Raw genomic sequence first — 6,897 nt, forward strand, 5'->3', positions numbered from 1 at the left:
AGTTACTGTGTGGGTAGGTGTGTCCTGACTAACAATGATACAATGCCAAATGTCCTGTGATTGTAGGAAATAACTATGTACCATACTGCATGTAACAGTTGCCTAAAGCGGTCACGTCAGGATAGAAAATACGTAATTCATACAAGAAACAGACTAACAGCTAAAGTGCTAAAGGTATAGGCTCACAGCTAGGAAACTAATGAATGTTCTAAACCTGCACTGATCGTGGGTATGTGTTGGCCTAAACAATCTGGTGTCCCCAGAATATATCCCAACCTGTACATATGACAATGTGTCAACCCTACCAATGGTCAGAGCATTCGCACAATAACTGGCCAGCCTCTTAATCATTCACAAAGCCAGTGTCCTTTGGAGGAAAGGTGTTGAATGAGAATGACTACTTACAACAATGAAGAGTAATAGATGCATTTAACTGCAGAAAATTAGTAGTAATATGAATCTCTCAACACGTTCCAAGTTAACAGTACTAATATGGTAGAAGTGTCTGTGATTGTCCCTGATTTGTCATAGCCTTGTCCCTGTCACTGTGGAAACTAGTCCCTGAGTATGACAGAGGTCCGTACACATATGTACACCAACCAACTGTCACATCTGTTGACAGGACTATTGCATATCTCTAGTGAATTTATAACTGATGTCCAGAATAATATTCATTGTATCTATAAATGAATGAAATAGTCAAATGTGAAGATAAACACGTGGAAACCCCCCCACACCCTGTATTATGTAGTGGAACCACTCCCCGCCCTATATTGTGTAGTGCTGACCTAATAATGCGGTCAGAGGTGACCAAACACCTGCATCTGTAAACACAGGCAGAATGTTAAAATCTGGACTAACTCTGTCCATGTTCTACGTCTGATATTTGAACAGTGCCAGGGCAGTTCTAGTCACCAGTCAGACAAGCCTAAACCCGGACCAACACATGAACACTGTGACAATCAAGCACACGTATGTGCGAGGACTATAAGCGTAGGAGTTCTGAATATCCTTGGAGTGAGTAGACATGCAGCATGGGTCCAGAGCAGTAGGAAATAGGGAATGTCGGAAGTGTAGTACTGCGGTTTTCCCAGCAGGAGAATGGATGCCTGCTATGTAAGGAAGCGGTGAGGTGTATGTCAGAGTAGCTATGAACCATGGGTATACATATAAATGAGGCAGAACAACAATAGTGCAGCGGTTAGAGCATCCGCCTAATGTAAAGGCATTCCTGGTTCAAGTACGACTATAGCACATATTAATTGTGTAATGAATGCCTCTGTGCTGTAAAGCCAACATTTATACATGTAAAGGTGACCGCGTGTCTCGCATGGGGCCGTCAACCGGATTCCATCAATCAAAGTGGTACTTTCATAAGGAATAAGGCACATGTAATCCCAAAGAAGTGGCAGTAAACATATGTAACTCAGAATAAGTAGATGCAAGTGCGCCTGCACGGGTGTGCGCAGCTTGTAGCATAGCAAATGTATGTTGTCTTTTACAGCTGTAACTTTTATATATATATATATATATATATATATATATATATATATATATATATATATATATATATATATATATATATATATATATATATATATATATAAGACGAAAGCAAACATAAGGGTTGTGAAGGGAATGTAGAGCAAGTAAGGAATTATAAAGTGCTCGCAGCGTATGTCAGATAAGGCTGCACAAGTGTGAGTAGAGCACCGCTATTCACACCAGAGGCAGGGTTATACCAGTGGCCATAACATCGTTAAAGTGCTACGTCAACATTATACACAGATGGGATGTAGTACATGTTATGACCACCTACACTTGTAACCTGCAAATCGTTCATAATCCATAACACCAGGAAAGGCACGTATGTGCAAATATGAATGGATGGTGAGCCTGTGAATACACGAGGTGGTACAAAATGTGTGTAGGGCCCCAACGCTCTGGAGAGGGCAATGTGTAAAGGTGTGTCATGGCTGTGATAACAGGTGTATAATGGCTGGTATGCATGGAAACTCAACACGGGTGTGCTGGAGAAACTATGGATATGCAATTATGGACACAGGAGTGCTAGGGTATGTTGCACCAGTTACAATGGAGTGGCCCGTGGAGCTCAGCTAGTACGTAGGTGTGATTCCCAGAGAGAGCGTCGTCTGCATGGAGACATGCGTGAATGGGCGTATCGTTGTCGGACGTTGTGCATCAGGGCTGGCAGCCCGGCACGTAAAACCTAAACACCACCCATGAGCAGAACGGAGTTCTGCTGTGACAACCCCAAACCGGGAAAAGCAGAAAGACACAACTACATGCAGACATCAATATGTTGACGTACAATCTCAGTAACACAAACACTCATTCTATTGACATTAATAATATGAATATTCACAGAAACAAACACAGTAGCAGGAATAATAGGCTGCGCATACGAGTAAAAGGTCGAATGACACTGTATCACATCACACTTATCAGCGGCACCCCAGACATGAAAAACGTGCGACATCTGTCCGCCGTATAACGTGCAGTATACTAATCACAAGTTCACCGGAGTGAAGTGTCGGTGTCATAATGACTAAGGTAATAGTATGCTGTTGAAGCAGAGATAAAACCCAATACGCATGTATATATATATATATATATATATATATATATATATATATATATATATATTTATATATATATATATATATATATATATATATTTATATATATATATATATATATATATATATATATATATATACACACACAAAGATATACTACTGATATATATAGATAGATAGATAGATATACACAAAGAACAGGTATTGATATATACATATACACACAAAACAAATATGTCATTGTAAATATACACATGTACATAACTAGGTTACTTTACAGCAATTAGGGGTAACATATATAGCCTGGGCATATGTGACTTGGAGGTCCAGCAAATAAATGTTGTACCCCCCACACTGCCCAGCTAGGCCGGTCAGACATACGGACAGGCAAGAAAGATTACTACACTGCTGCTGTCCAAAACACCAGCAGGAAAGTAGCAGTGGGAGAGATCTGCAAGGTCTACACTTTATACATGGATAACGGTGTCCCTTGCGGGACCCCAAAAAGTCAGTGTATGTGTCAACCTGTTGTCATCAATGCGAGCAGGATGTAGGCATACATGGAACAGTAGGTTGCGCAAGTGTGATAATACATGGATTGACAAAACATACGACATGTGTCCCGAGATGGGGAGAGTGGGCAATGTGTAGGGGTGTGCTCATACCCCAGCTGCGCTCACAGTAAGTATATGTCATGAGTGCTGTAGAGGGGTGCCAGATAGATGGACCATGGGTATGCAATAATGGTCTTAAGTGTGCAGGTGCTGGTTGGCAGAGATGTAGTAGGCCTGCCCAGTGGAAGTCATTAATATTCCTATGTGGGCATAGCAGACACCTATACGTCCCAAACCTGAAGAGCATATCTACCGGATATTCTGTAAACCATCGGGGGAATATATAGAGACCAAATTAGTGCTGTGTACCCAGTTAGCATGGACATCCATAGTTATGAATCAGAATGTAACAAAGTCCAAATAAACACTTCCAGAACTAGTGATATTAGGTGGACAGGTGGTGGAATACAGGTAATGACAGATGACATGTATGAGTCATAACTGGCATGTACCTTGACAAACGTGAATGAATACATATGATCTGTGACTGTCAATGTGTCTGGTTAATAGAACCAATCATCTAAACGTGTCCCACAGGGTGTTAGGCAGTGTTCTTGATACAGTGTTCATTCTCCCCCATTGGTATGTGAGGTCTGTTAGTGATGGAAAGTGCATAATTTGATGACCACCTCAGGTAGATGATAGCATTATAGATGAGGTTCCACACTCGTACGCCTTTGAGTGACACACCCGTCTGGGCAGTTGTGTCCTGCAAAATGAATGTTATGGCACATGGCCTGTGAGTTTGGGAAAGGAGGCCATATATTGTGTGTAGTGGTGTCAGAAATTAATTTGTTGTATCAGAAACAGCTGCATGTAATAGGAAACAGTATTAGCAATTATAATGCTACAAGAATAACCTTAACGTATGCAAACTGTGGAAGTAGTCAGTCTACAACTGGCTGTGGGTTTGTGTTGCCTTGACACATGTGATAGCTCTACATATAGGATCTATTGGGCCGCCACCATTCTGAATGGCCAAAGTGGGACCTGCTCTGTAGAAATGTCAGACGTACCAGGGCAGAACATACCTACAGCCATGCACAGTACAGCAATATACATATCAGCACAAATCAAAGCGTAGTCTAGCAGCTGTAAAGTTGCTTATCCTACTACATATAACATATCGACGTGTCAGGTATACAAGACCTGTAACAAGCAACCACTACTGACACGTAGAATATGGGGATAAATGGGATACACTATTGTCAACCGCATCTGCATAGTATAGTCATCTAATGAATAGTTATATGACCCATACCAAACCTCCAAATTAATAACCACTGCTTAGTGTCTCTCAGATCCGTACACAACTGGTAACAGGTGCCTTACTATCACCATATTCGTTGTCCCATGGTCTTCCCAGCAACAAAATAACCGGTGTCTACATGACTACAACCCGGGACCCTGCACACAACAGACGATGCACATTACCACTACACCATGGCAGATATACATACATAAAAAATCCAAAATGGGAAACAGTCCACCAATGAATGAAACACAGACTAAATATCTGCTTCCCTGTGATGGATTCAAAAAAAACAAACGACAGTAAGTAAAGTGTAATTAATCTTTCTTTCTTTATTGAGTTGGCGCTTTCATCTAGACAAATGTAAATTTCATCAGAACAACTGCCCTTAGGAAGGAACACCAAATATAACTAATTAATATAAAATAAAATAATTACTTAATTAAATCACTGCATTCATTTCATTTAAAGTGCTAGTGCTATACATACATCCCAGGTTATCACATACAGATCATCCGGCACAAACATTCAATAGTGCTGATGTCCCCAGACATATATGTTTATATCTATGTCTATCTCTCTATATCTACATATATCATATATATTATTTGTATACATATATACATAGATATACATACACACATATACATGTACACACATATGTAGATATTGCATTTATATCACAACAGCGGACCACATGACAGCAAAGCATTAGATAGGCATGAAAAGGAAACTACATATGCCACCTGCATCATGTAGTGTTGTTACTATCAAGGCATGTGTGTTCTGTTGCTTCACATGGGTCAGACTGTATTATGGGTAAGAGTAGGGCTGCTGACATTTACTCACCAGACCTATTGGCAAATGTATGTGTTGACAACCCAGTGTCTTGGCAGAATATGCGGGCTGTGGACACTGTCTAGTTCAGCAACAAAACACACTGAACACATTCTGCAGCTAGCCACCCACAGATACCAACACATAGGGTATAACTGCCACACACACCTGCCATGCCTTGGAATCGAGCACCTACCTGTCTAGTCTACTACACTACAGCATTATGCAGTAACAGAACGCGCTACCGAGTTTCAGCATAACCGCACTCCCAGAGGCATAGTTCTAGGTGGATGACACCATCAGCAAAGGCAAAGACGCCAATAGGGAATGTATGGAGAGTGAGCAGTCTAAAAGTATTACTCTTTCCCCAGTCAGCTGGAAACACACACACACACTCTTGGCAGGGCCAGAAGTCAAACATACACCTAACTACCTTATCACACTACAGCATTACGCAGTTACAGAATGCGCTACAGAGATTACTGGAACACAGCACTCCCAGAGGCATACTTCTAGGTGGATGACATCATCAGCAAAGGCAAAGACGCCGATAGGGAATGTATGGAGAGTGAGCCATCTAAAAGCATTACTCTGTCCCCAGGCAGCTGGAAACACACACGTACACTTGGCGGGGCCGGGAGTCGAACATACATCTAACTACTTTATCACACTACAGAATTACATAGTTACAGAACGCGCTACCGAGATTACTGGAACACAGCACTCCCAGAGGCATACTTCTAGGTGGATGACATCATCAGCAAAGGCAAAGATGCCGATAGGGAATGTATGGAGAGTGAGCCATCTAAAAGCATTACTCTGTCCCCAGGCAGCTGGAAACACACACACACACACACACACACACACACACACACACACACACACACACACACACACACACACACAGACACACAGACTCACTGACTCACCATGCATGTGATTTGACAGACGGCATGCAGCATGCATGTGATACAGCAGAAGGCATGCAGCTCAGACATTAATAGTGGTAGTTAGCATACCTCCCTGGGTTGCACACAACAGCAAGCAGGTGTCGTATCAGAAGCCATGCAGTTCACACAGTCATGGTAGTAAGCATGCATCCCTGTGATACACCATGTGGACCACCACAGGTTAACAGTACACATGGCTGATGTGACCTTGACATTGACATGTAGTATGACATGTAATCTGCTGACATGTGCATTGACATGCATACATGTCTGACACAATGGTGTCCTGACACATGTACAGCGGTGTAATGGGTATCACATGGCAGTGTTGTCTGTATGCCCCACAGATAGAAAGCACTTTTAGCAGATGTGCATGAGCATTGAATGGTAGTATGAGGCGTCTACATTGCTATACAGTGTGAAGTACAGACACTGTGCCATTGCATGGCATCATGAGGTGCCTATATTGCTATACAGTGTGTAATACACACTCAGTGCATAGCCATGACTGCGTGCAAACACATGACATAACTACTGTGGATTGTGACCCACGTCGCTGAGGTGTATACACACTAAACCATGCTGTGTCATGTGACAGGTCACTGGAAGACCTACGGATGACACCCCTGCACAACTACTAACAT

The sequence above is a fragment of the Protopterus annectens genome, chromosome 2.part0, assembly GCF_019279795.1.
Source record: "Protopterus annectens isolate FY-2018-M chromosome 2.part0, PAN1.0, whole genome shotgun sequence".
Taxonomy (NCBI): Eukaryota; Metazoa; Chordata; order Ceratodontiformes; family Protopteridae; genus Protopterus; species Protopterus annectens.